At 48.8% G+C, this 13,025-nt stretch overlaps 1 protein-coding gene across 1 annotated transcript in view; it reads left to right on the forward strand.

Moving 5' to 3' along the window:
- The first annotated feature begins 1,948 nt into the window (after positions 1-1,948).
- Positions 1,949-13,025, forward strand: part of STXBP6 (syntaxin binding protein 6) — a 265,295-nt gene continuing 254,218 nt past the window's right edge. Inside the window, exon 1 of the mRNA XM_024769184.1 lies at positions 1,949-2,178. The gene's annotated coding sequence lies outside the window, so the exon portion shown is untranslated. The remainder of the gene's footprint in view (positions 2,179-13,025) is intronic.

Below are 13,025 nucleotides of genomic sequence, written 5' to 3' on the forward strand. Positions count from 1 at the left end.
CTGAAGACTTGTAACAGAATCCTAAACACAGAGAGAGAGCTTGCTAAATCAAAGATGCTTACTACTTAAGACAATTTTTGTAAAGCTATAGAGCTTCCTTGTTTAAATTCAGATTTCATATAGATGATGTGTAGATAAGAACAATGCCTTATATTTGCTTAAATTCTCAGTTTTCAAAGCCCTTAGACATACATTGCTGCTCTAAATCCTCTCAAAAAACGCTGAGAACTGTTTTCCATTTCACAGATGACAAAAGTGCAGGTTAGAAGTGGAGCCATTTGCCCATGGAAACCTGGTAGAAAATGGCTGAGGCTTAGATGCAGCAGCCCTACCTGTTGGCGTTAAGCTAGCCCTACCACAAGAAATAAGCAGAGACACATGAATTTATTAGGGAAATCCCTCTGACTTCCAAAAAAACCACAACCATGAATATGCCCTAGGTATCCCCATTTCTCCCATTCTCCCCCTCCAAACCACCTTCCTGGGTCTGCAGTCCAGCCCATCTTCCTAGAGTTCAGTTCTGATTGTCACTTTCTTCCCCCCCGCATCTGCGAGCTCCACACAGCCTACAAAATGAAGTTCAGGTTCTACAAAATGGCACCCAAGTCCTCTGCCTCAGCCCCCATCCACTACTCCAGCTCTCTTTCCCATGTCAGTATGGTGTCTCTTGCCCCTTATATTTTTAATCAAGCAGACCGGGGTACCACCATCTGACACCCCAGCAGGGCCTGGGCTAGGATGAGGCGGGCTACACAGTTTAACGGGACATCAAAGAACCCAATCATCAAGATAAATGTTTTAATGCAGTATTTTTAAAATTAATACAAAAAATGAAAAATATCAAAATTTAAAATAAAGACAGGGTCATATTACTGGTTTTCCCTTTTTTCCTTTTTCAGACTCCAAAAATGCCTCAGCAGAGTTCTGTTATGGATCCTACGGTGACTTTCCACTTGGGTACTTTTATTAAAGATGTTTCCCAAGAGTCAGTTCTCACACCCCTTTCCACATTAGTATCAGTATCTTCTCTTCTTGAATGCCTCAGCATTTATCTGTAACCCTCTTCTGTCTGGAAAACCTACTTCCCTTAGTAACTGGTCGTACTTTGATGGCAATCTGAATCATCTCGGATACTCGCCAGCGCCTTCCCAAAGCACAGTGGGCACTCAGCTGCTCTTTGGTAAAAGAACGCAGAAATCACAGTCCTCACACTGGCTGGCTGTGGGGTTGGGCAGAGAAGGAACTCAAATATATTTTGTTTGGTCCTGAGTGCTTTTTAAAATCTGAATTAGTTATCAAGATTGAAAAACCAGGATATTTTACATTAAAAAAAATCGAAATCTCTGTCATTTCTTGAAAAAAAAAATCAGAAACTCTAGCCAAAGCAGGCCCCGATTCTTCCAGGATACCAACGGGAGTTTGCAGCCCAGTGGCTCTGCCTTCAGAGCTCTCTCCAGTTCGCCGCCTGCTACCCGTTTCACTCACTCACATTGCCGGCCAGGCCCTATTCGCTCTTTTTTGGCGACCCTAGGCTTGAAGCAACGAGTGCACTGGATAAAACCAATCTGCTGGGTCCACTTGTTTTCTCGGGAGAATAATGTTTCCTTGTTGTCCTTTCTAGGCTTGCAGAGGCTCACAGAAGCAGCTCGCCTTTCTCACCCACAAACTTCCCACGACCCGTGAAACTTGCAAGGCCCTCCTCCTTCACTGTTTCTCCCCCGCCCTTTGCTCCAGGGTCCCCTCCCTGGCCCCGGCCCTTCCCTCCCTCCCCCACCCAAGGCGCTCCGGAGCTCGGGGCGGGTCCCCGGCCCCCAGCTCGGCCATCTGCCCCGGCCCAGGGCGCTGGGGCTCGCCCACGGCGGCACTGGGCATGCTCAGAGGCGGCCGCACGGGCAGCTTCGCTTCGCAGGCGCTAGCACTCGGCGGCGGGCGGGCGCGCGGCTGCAGCTGGAGCTCCAGCGCCCGGAGTTGGAGTTGCCGGGAGTTTCCCCCCCTCCCCCTTGCGCGCGGCAGCTGGAGCCGGCGCGGCAGCCGCGAGCGGCGGCTACCCAGCACCCGGGCCGGCCGAGCCTTGTCCGGAGCCCGGAGCCCCGCGCGGGGCAGCTCCTGGGGAGGAGCCTTGCGGGCTGGGACGCGTGCAGCGCACTGGCACTGCCGGGGCACGAACCGGGCTGCAAGGTAGGGCCGGGGCGTGGGGAACCAGGCGAGTGAGGCAGAGGCCAGGCCGGGGGTTGCGGAGGGTGGAGGATGCGGCTGCAGAAGCTGCGGCGTTTGGGGTGCCCAGCGCTGGGTCTGAGGCGCGTGGCCGGGTCGGGGACGCCGCTGCGGGGCAGAGGGAGTAGGCAGGCGCCCAGGGAGATGCTTTCAAGTTGGCGGGCGACGGGAGAGGGGGCCGCGCGCTCGGGCGCAGCTGCGTTGTGCGCGCCGAGAGGGACTCGGGTCCCTGGTTCTCCCCAAACCTGGGACCCGATGTGCGGGCAGGGCTGGGCAAGCCGCAGAGCCGAGCAGTTTCACCCGAGAAAGTTGAGGATGGAGCCCTTCTTTCCTCACTGTGTCCGCGGTAGGATAGCCCCGCGGGTGCCGCCCCGAGGCCCCCAGTGTGGAGGAGCTGCGCCCCTGGGCTAAGTTCCTCCGCCCCCGGCTGAAATCTACGAATCACCCAGATCTTCGCTTCCCTGGCTGGCTTCTAGGAAAATCATTCCTGCCAAATCTGAGGTAGGCTGTCCGGGCGGGAATGGCTCCCTGCCTCCGGGACGCTTAGCTGGGCGACGCCCCCTTCTCAACCTCAGACGTGGCCAAGGGCGCCCGGTTCTGAGTTAGTGCTTACGGTGCGCACTGGAATGGAGCCTCACACACATGGCGGTGAACGTGGGGTAGGTGGATGGCCTGATTTTTCCTCTAGTCTTTTCTCAGCTTTACAACACCCCACCAACCCCACCCGGCTCATCTTCGCAGAGGACAGGACCTGGAGGGGAAGGCCAGGTGGAGAGTTTGGGTTGACATACTGTTCCTTAGGAGAGGATACCTGGGCTGTATCTGGCTTGGGCTCCAGCCCCAGGACTTCATAACGAGCCCCCTCCCCTTTCGGTTATTCTTCCTCAGGGGCCGGGTGGGAAGGAGTAGGGGCGGTGGGTCCACAAGAATGTCCACTTCGTCCCACCATCTCCTAAGAGTGCGTTCCAGGGGACTCCAGGACCCTGGAACTGGCCTTACGTGGATTACGAGAATGTGGAGGATGCTGACCGTTCTCCTAGCTCCACTTTTTTCACTTCTTGTTTTGAGTTTTGGGGTTTTGCCTGCACACGAGTCAGAGCTGCTCTGTCATAACCGGGGGGTGGAGGAGCTTCAGCCTGGCAGTGAGCCGCTGTTCACCTCCGAGGCTGCTAGTGGGAATTGGTCCAGAAATGATTATGCAGGCTAGAAATATGCCTCTTTTTTTCCTCCCGTCTTTTGGCTGAACACCTTGGCTGTTGGGTTTGTGTGTTAAGATCTTAAAGGAGAACCCACACACTGCTCAAGTACTATGTTTTAGGGAATCACCATTTCTGCTACATGTTCTTCTCTTTGCTTTTTTCCTGAGGGTGGGGGTGGGAATCTGCTTTGGGGCAGATTTCCAAATGTGGAAATCACCTGGTGTTGGTACACAGGTTCTAGAGTGAGATAGACCTGAGGTCAAGATTTAGGTTTACAGTCGGATTACTATGCTAACTGACAAATTGTTGGACACTAATGAGCTTCAGTTTTCTCTTCTGTCAAATGGGGATAATAGTGGCCTTATCTCCTTTCATTGCAGGGTTGTTGTGAGACTTGGGGGAGATAATGGGCATCAGAAGTGCTAAGAAAACTTTAAAGCACCAATTGTGTTTTCCTGTGGCTGTGCTCTTTACTCAGTTTTTTTTTTTGAATTAACTACTTCTTTTAAATGTAACAAGCTGCCTGAATCTTCTCTCCTCCACCCACTCCTTACCAAAAGGTTTGGTTTCTCAGGGCTTTGGAAGTCGCTCTTTATCTTCTTTTTTCTCTTCCCTTAAATCCATCTCTCTTTTGATTTTAAGGGTTGAGGCTCCAGTCCTTGTATTTATCTGAAGGAGGCAGCGAGGTGTAGTTTAGGAGATGGGAGCGTGGTGGGGTGCCTCATCAATGTTCAGAATCCTGGGCCCCAGAACTGACATGTTAACAAGGCCCCAGTTTGAGATCCAAGGTTGATGAAGGAGTCAGCAGACCTGGGGCTGGAGCTCTGGCATGGTCTCTAACAGTGACCTTGAACTAGGGACTCAACCCCTCATCAGTGGAATCAGACTGTGAGCTTGAGGGCCAATGCTGATCAGAGGCAAGAACAGGTGAGATGTCTCTCACTCAGTTAATAAGGGATTAATCAGGCTCCTGACCCCTCCTCCCCCCCAGGTGCTGCACCTTCCCTGATCCTAGGGTAGTGGTTCTCAAACCGGAGCATCAGAGTCCCCCTGAGGGCTTGTTACATCACAGCTAGCTGGGCCGCATTGCCAGAGCCTCTGATGCTCTGTGTCTAGCGTGAGGGGAAGGGGGTCCAAGAATTTGCATCTCTAACTAGTTCCAGGTGATGAGTGCTGCTGGTCCAGCGACCATGGCTATAGAATCATTGACTTAGGGGGTGAGAGAGAGTAGGAGAGGGTGTTTGTTCAGAGACACCATTATTTTAACAGGTCATGTATGGAGGCAGGGTTTCTTCAGGCCGTTTTAGGAACTTGCCTGAGGCATTTTCTATTTCTGATACCTGTGCCACTTCTCATTGTCCAGTGTAGATAATTCTGATTGCTTTTCAAATGAATGAATTTTACACAAAAGTTCCCCCTTCTTTTCATACTGTGAAATACTTAGCCTCTGGTCTCCAGGATACTCTTGGATAGGCTGAGATTGGTGACCTTGATATTGATAAATCCAGCAACTACCCTATTTCCTTTCTTTGGGGATCTCAGACGTTTGTGGAGAGGAGGTTTCGAGAAGTTCTGGCAGCTTAAACCTTAAGATTGGAGAACAGGGGTCTTCCCTGGTGGCGCAGTGGTTGAGAGTCCGCCTGCCGATGCAGGGAACACGGGTTCGTGCCCCGGTCCGGGAAGATCCCACATGCCGCGGAGCGGCTGGGCCCGTGAGCCATGGCCGCTGAGCCTGCGTGTCTGGAGCCTGTGCTCTGCAATGGGAGAGGCCACAACAGTGAGAGGCCCGTGTACTGCAAAATAAAACAAAAAAAAGATTGGAGAACAGGTGAATCACTTATGAGCAAGATTAAAAAGAATTTGCAATGTGGTGTTTTCTCTGAAGGGACAGCTTACGTAGGCCTTGGGGGGAGGTGACAGATGTCCTGTGGTGGTCAGATCTGGTGAAGGCCTTCCATTCCTTCTAGAGGATGGTAGTGTTGGCTGTAACTGGGGGAGACCCTCCATCACTCTCTGAGGGCTGGGAAGCCCAACTTTTTGGAGCAGCTGTGCAGTATCAGTGCTGCTCTGTGTAGCTGAGTTTATAATCGAGCACTGTTTGGGCACAACCCAACTTTAATCTCTTCCTTGCCCCCTAAGCTATGGTCCGGGGCTGACAGTTCACCATGACTTAAGGTGGCCTAGGTTGTGGCCTTGAATTTTAGCTGCTTTGTATCAGAGAGGCTTCGGGAACCTGCTGGAGTCAGGAAGATTCCCGAGATGATATTCGAGGGCAGAAATAAGGTTTACGTAGCACCCAAGTGGACTGTGTGTCCAAGGGGCTCTTGTGTTGCTGTACCAAATGGAGTCCAGCTGACTGTCAGGCTTTATCTCAGCTTTCCATTTGTGCTTTGTTTTCGTTTTCAAGTGATTAGCACTAGAGAAACCTATCAGTAAATCAGAAACCTATTCAAAAACTCAAGTGTACCACTTAGTGTTCTAGCAGATAAATCTGCAAGGCCCATGCCTGTCTTCCTGACCATAATCAGCCCTCAGTAGACACAGCCTTCAGCTTGAAATTCTTTAGATGCACTAATCACTGATATAAATGGTTTCTCCTACTTAACACGAGTACAGAAAATTCCTATTTTAAAATTCTTTTCCATAACTTGATATTTATATTTTGGGTGTTACCCCTACTTTTTGCTGGGAGGATTTCTTTTCCAGGGTGGGGAAGCTTCTTATCACTGTTATTCACTTTTTTCAGCACATGACCACTTGATACCTTGGCTCCCTTGGCTAAATTTGTTGTGAGACAGTCATTTTGATAACTTTATTTCTCTTGGATCATCAGGGCTGTTACTGGGTCCTAGAGAGTCATGGTCAGTTCCTGGAAGGCTCTTTTCCTCAACTGTCCTAGAGGATTCTTTTAAAATAACACTCAGTTTATACTGTACTAGCTTATTTCTAAGATCCATTTTTTTTCTTTTCACATTTCATCATCTTCCAATTTCAAAAATCTAGATGGGTCTGAAAAATTATGAACCCATTTAATGTATGGTTTCTTTCTTCTCTTCCTGTAACCTGTTATGTTAATAGTGGCTTCCAATGAATGGCATCCTAAAACAAAGCAAGTTTGGTTCCTGACCTGGGTAGAAAATGTGGTTCCTGCTGTCCAGCTGATAGAATTGAGCAGCCATCCAATTAGCTCAGCAGTTCCCAGAGTACGGGGAAAATACTGTTAGGTGGATGTTAATAGGTGTGCTCTTGTAAAGGTCAAATCAATTTGGAAGCGCTGCCTGTCATTTTCCCCTGTCTCAGAGATTCTCACTGTGTTCATCATTGTATCGAAGACTCTGAGAAGGACTGCAGTTAACCATATCAGCAACAAGAAACTGAGTTCTATTTATTTAACCAGACATTTCCCAGAGCATTTTGAGGTTATGTGCGTAGCTTCTAGGACTGCTTTACTGAATCAGCACATCCCAGCAGTTCTAATACATTATTTAACACCATCTGTGGGTAGGGTGGTTTCACCTGGTCTATCTCTAAAATATAGGGGCATTCATAAACTATGGATATTAATTGATGCATGGACTGTACAGGTGGTTACTGTTTATTTCAGAGTAGAGAGAGGCCATTTGAAGCTGTGCTGGCTGAGGAAGCCTATATGGATGGGCTAGACTATGAAAACTCTGGCAAGGATGCGTAGCACTTCTGTAGAGAGGAGAAAGGGTGTTTTAGGTTGCTGGTGTTAGGGAGCAGAAGTGTGAAGTCGTACTTGTGCCTGCGTATAAATAAATACCTTTCAGAGCACATAAGACAAGCGATGTGCCTAGCACAGAGTGAGACTGTGTGAATCTGTGGCAGTGGTCAAAGAACCTGTCGTCAAGTTCTTTCTTGATTCTGTAAATTCACTGAAGTAGCAGGTGAGTTCTCGTGACCACAGGAGAGCTTGTTGTGGATAAAGGGGGGCACAGCACCCAGGTTGAAAGCAAGGAGGGGTGCATGGGACAGAAAGAGAGAAAGTGTTCCCAGGCTTTCAGAGGGTAGTGGTTCCAGGTACAGAGGGATTAATTCAAATGTATGTCCGGCTGAAGAATGTTGGGTATTTGGGGGAAGAGCTTTCCAGGAAGAGGGGAACTTGACTGGAGTTTCAAGAATAAGCAAGAACTCTTATAACTCAACAATAAAAAGGCAAATAACCCAATTTATAAAGGAGCCAAGGGGCTTCCCTGGTGGCGCAGTGGTTAAGAATCCACCTGCCAGGGGACACGGGTTCGAGCCCTGGTCTGGGAAGATTCCACATGCTGCGGAGCAACTAAGCCCGTGCGCCACAACTACTGAGCCTGCGCTCTAGAGCCCGCGAGCCACAACTACTGAGCCTGCGTGCCACAGCTACTGAAGCCCAAGCGCCTAGACCCCGTGCTCTGCAACAAGAGAAGCCACTGCAATGATAAGCCCGCGCACCGCAACGAAGAGCAGCCCCTGCTCGCTGCAACTAGAGAAAGCCCACGTGCAGCAACGAAGACCCAACGCAGCCAGAAATACACAAATGAAACAAATAAATTTATTAAAAAAAGGGGCCAAGGATTTAAATATACATTTGTCTTTTCAGGTAAAATATACAAATGGCCAATAAGGGGATGAAAAGATGCTCAACGTTATTAGTCCTTGGGGAAATACAAATCAAAACCTCAGTGAGGTACCACTTCACACCCATCAGGATGGCTTTGATCAAAAAGATGTATAATGTTGGCGAGGATGTGTCAGAACCCTCCTGCATTACACTGTTGGTGGGAATGGAAGATAGCGCAGCTGCTTTGGAAAACGGGCAGTTCCTCCTCAAAATGTTAAACATCAGGGTAGCCCATGACCGATTCCACTTTTTGACAAATCCAAAAAGTTACATTAGTGGTTGCCAAGAGCTGGGGGGCAGGGCAAGAGGAATGGGAGTGACTGTTGATGGGCATGGGATTTCTTTTGGGGGTGATGAAAATATTCTGGAATGGGTGCACAACTTTGAATACATTAAAACATTGTGAATACATTAAAACTACTAAAGTGTACACTGTAAAAGGGTGACTTTTATAGTGAATATCTCAACTAAAAGAAAAACAGTAAGAATGCCACTGTGGGTAGAGTGAAAGGAGAATAATAAGAAAAACGTGGAGAGAGAGATGCAGGAATAGGCTATCAGTTTCAGGGCAAATTTTCTGCTCTTGGGTAAAAAAAAAGGTATCTAGATAATTCCTTTCTCCTTGTTTATCTTTGGATCTTTTAGAATTTTTCTGTTACTCTTTCATCCCAAAGTCCTTCCTCTGAATTAAGAGGGTCGTGTGCCAAGTTGCTTCTGAGTCAGTGGAATCGTTTTCATGGCAAATACCCTGTGACCTTCAGAGAGGAGTGTGTTTCTGGGCTTTGCTCTGGGGACTAACTCCATATTTAGGCTTCGTTGCTGTGATCCACTAGAGGGCAGTGGGCAGGGCTGACTGGACAGCTTATGTTTAGCTTCTCCCTTAAGATTTGACTGTGGTAGACGTTTTAGCATCATCTTCTAAGTTGTTAGTGGAACTGTGTCAAGACTGTCCTTAAAAAAAATCTCTGGGGTTTCCCTGGTGGCGCAGTGGTTAAGAGTCCGCCTGCCGATGCAGGGGACACGGGTTCGTGCCCCGGTCCGGGAAGATCCCACATGCCGCGGAGTGGCTGGGCCCGTGAGCCATGGCCGCCGAGCCTGCGCGTCCGGAGCCTGTGCTCCGCAACGGGAGAGGCCAGAACAGTGAGAGGCCCGCGTACCGCAAAAAAAAAAAAAAAAAGTCTCTGTATTAAACAGGATTCATGTGGTACTTGGCACTACACGAGCATCAGTGTATTTGGGTGCAAGAGTCATGATGCTAAATGGGGTTAAACGCCACTGGAACAGTTCCCTTGGTGGAGACTTTCTACCCCCTTTAACAGTGTAGTGTAGCTTAGCTGTGCTTCTCCAGCTCGTGGACAAGAGCACTTGGGGATCTCGTTAAGGTGCTGATTCTGATTCAGTAGGGGTTGGGGGCTGGGATTCTGCACTTATAACAAACTCCCACTGATGCATGTGCTGCCAGCCCGTGGATCATTCTGTGAGTAGAAGCTAATACGGTGTGAAGATGGCAATGGAGTGGGACAGAGCTGAATGTGAAATGTGGCTCTACCATTAATTCGTTGTGGGAACTCAGGTGGGGTAGTTAACACCTGAGCCATGGTTTTCTTATCTGTAAGATCAGAGGGAGACCTAGCTTGTAGAAAAGTACCTAATATGATGCACCTGGAACGTTTAATGTTCTTTGCCTTCTCCTTCCCACAAGGGCTAAGAATCCCACGGTTAGGACTAAGGAAAAAGTATATGGAAGAAAGCCAAGAGCTTCGAAAAGTTTTCTGATTTGTGTGGGTGAGGTTGGGGTAGGGGGAGAGGCTGTAGGGAAGAAGGGCATGAATCATCCTCAGGACAAGGTAAATTTGCATATTGATTCTTAAATTACTATGGTTTTGGTAAAGTCACAGAGCTAGTCTCAGCTGAGTCTGGCTGACTTTCAGTCAAGGTGTTGGGTCTTTTTCTTTTTCTTTTATTTATTATTTTTGGCTGTGTTGGGTCTTCGTTGCTGCACACGGGCTTTCTCTAGTTGTGGTGAGCGGGGGCTACTCTTCGTTGCGGTGCGCGGGCTTCTCATTGCGGTGGCTTCTCTTGTTGGGGAGCATGGGCTGTAGGCACACGGGCTTCAGTAGTTGTGGCACGTGGGCTCAGTAGCTGTGGCTCGCGGGGGTAGTTGCTCTGTGGCATGTGGGATCTTCCCGGACCAGGGCTCGAACCCATGTCACCTGCACGGGCAGGCGGATTCTTAAGCACTGCATCACCAGGGAAGTCCAAGGTGTTGGGTCTTGAATCTGCTATCATGGAGTTGGTTTCTTTTTGACCAGAAAGGCAGCCCTGGGCTGCTCAGTTGGTGCTAAGGTTCCTTCGTATGGTGGTCTCGGCCCATCCTTGCCTGGCTGCCTCCCCCCCTCACTTACTAATTTTCATCTCTTATGCAGACGGGAGGCGATAAAGCGACCTAAAATGCACACCGTTGAGTTTCATTCACAGCGGGAGTGAACGTTTCTTGGGATTAGGTTGAAAATATTTGCTTCATTGTTGGCTGTAGAAAATCTGGGCATTTCATTCGTTTACCTTCGGTGAGTCTATTAAACTCTGGAAAGGTTTGGTTGAATTAGATGAATGGGAAACAGTGGAAGAGGAAGAATTGGGAGCTAAATCCTGGCACCTGGACCCTGGGTCACTGCCTTCACCAAGCCTCAGTTTCCTCTGCTGTTATTTGGGACCAGTTCCTGCTGGCCGGCCTGCCTCATGGGCTTGGTTTGAGGCTCAAATGAATAGCACCTGTGAGGGCACCCTAAGATGACAGGCCTCTGTAAAGTATGGACCATTGCTCAGCACTGCTTAGGCAAGGGCATTGTCTCAGGGTTACGGTGGTCTGTTAACTTTTGTTCTCTTTCTGTCTCCTTTGTCATCATCCAAAGTGGGAAGAAATAAGAGATTGTGTTTTGTTTCAGTGAAGTTGATGGATCCTTTTCATTTTCCCCCGGGGAAAAAATTACACACAGTTTGTAAGATTTGAACAAAGCCTCAAGTGCAGTAAATCAAACGAGTTTCCAGTCTTCACAGCCTGAAATTCACTGCTTTCCTAAGGATGGTAATTTTGCCCTATTTCACCTTGTTTGACTGTTTTGTGGATTGGCAGGTGCGGGTCTTTAGTGCCCAATGGCTCTGAAGAAAAGGGCCACTTTGTTACAGAGCCGGGGCTAAGCATTTAAACCCACGCTGTGCCAACATTAGTAATCGAAGATATCAGAGTTGAAGCCGAATACGCTAGGCCTCACTGGTACAGCACTGTCCTTCCCGACGGTGGAAGTGGGAATGATCTCAGGCGAGTGAATACGTGTGTTACCCTGTAATCACCTTTCATAACCACTGTTGGTCAGAGAGGTGGTATGTCAGTGCTGGTCTTTGTTTTTCGACTTCCTAGGAATATGTCGCCTCACACAGTCCAGGGTGAGAGCCAGCAGTATCTAGTGGTTGAGAAGTTAATATTATTCCTGAAGAATTTAATCTACCCTATCATTAAGTAGCAATAAGGAGCTGGGTGTCCCTGAAGTAAGTCCTTTTAAAACTAAATCCTTATGCAACTGTAACAGTAGTTTAAAAAATAAGTTGAAGGTAGAAATTTGGTGCTTATATAAAGAGCTCAGTGCTGATAAAGTGGACATTTCTCCCAGTTTCATCCACTGGAAAGTGAGACTTTCTCCTTTTGATCAGATCCTTTTCTGACCTTGCCAACCACACACTCGCTGGTCTGTCTGGTGGTTGACTTTTCAAAATGGAACAGGGAATGCTGAACTCAGACATCTTGTTTATGAACAGCCTTGCTTTCAAACCCCCCCACCCCAGACTGTGAACTCCTCCAGAGACCGGGATCTGTGTGTGTGTGTCTGGCATGTAGGAGAGAATCAATAAAAATACGTTGAGCTGGACAGCTGCTTGTTTCTGGGATTCCCCCTTCCTGTCTATTAATTTTTCTGTTCGTATATTATTTGAATAATGTTTCCCTAGAGGTGATTAGGCGCTTCCATAGTACATGGTTCTAAGCACTTTACAGATACTGATCGCTTTCATCCTCCCAACAGCTGTCAGGGGTAGGTACTATTACTTATCCCTATTTTACAGTTCAAAAAACAGGCATGGAGAGGTCCTGTTGATACCAGCCAGAGTTCTTGGCCTTCATTAATCAATAGAAATTGATAAGAGGCCAGAAAAGAAATTCAGGTAAGGCTTTACTGGGGCCCCTGCTGCAACGGCGGGGGGAGAGAAAACAAGTAACAGTTTCCCTTGTTCACTCCCCAAGGGGGAGACGAGCTGGTTCCTTACATGGCGTGAGGGTTGGGCAGGAGGGGGGCTTAGGCGGTCTGCCCACCCCTTTGGTGGTGTTGAGTGCAGGGGGCATGCCCAGTATCCTATTTCTGCTCCTCCCACCCTGTTTTTCCTCTGGCTTCTTCAGAAGTGGCGCTTGGGTCTTTGGTCTTTTTGTATCTTGTCCATAATTTGCCCCGACTGTGCTTTCATGTAGTTATTTTTAGTCCCTTATAGTTTCTTTGCATTCTGTTGCTCAAGGAGGTGTTTGTCCAGGTGCAAGCACTGCAGCAAAGGGTCCCAGGTCCCAGCCTGTCTCAACGTGACTTGTGTAAGACCCCAAAGCTGCCGCGTAGAGAGCTACAGGTGAACCAGGTGCCCCAGTTTCAGGGTTCCTGCTCTCATGGACAAGACAAGCTTGGCTAAGCTTCAGTAGACACCCCTCTCCTGCCTGCTCAGTGCTCCAATATTACCTTTCTCCCCACCCCCACCCCCGTCCCACCCCGGCTTTCCTGAGCGCTGCAGAGAAATGAGGGCAGGCACACCTTTTCTGTCTTCCCTTCTCCCTGCCTCCTTTGTCCTCTGCCCTTTCCTGCCCACTCCCAAGTTCCAGGAAAATGTGACCCTGGATTTGGAAAACAGGTACAGCACCATGGCCCACTCGTATGGGCCCCGCCTTGTGCGGTGGCCGTTCA

The sequence above is a fragment of the Neophocaena asiaeorientalis genome, unplaced genomic scaffold (genome assembly GCF_003031525.2).
Source record: "Neophocaena asiaeorientalis asiaeorientalis breed wild unplaced genomic scaffold, Neophocaena_asiaeorientalis_V1.1 scaffold144, whole genome shotgun sequence".
Lineage (NCBI taxonomy): Eukaryota > Metazoa > Chordata > Mammalia > Artiodactyla > Phocoenidae > Neophocaena > Neophocaena asiaeorientalis.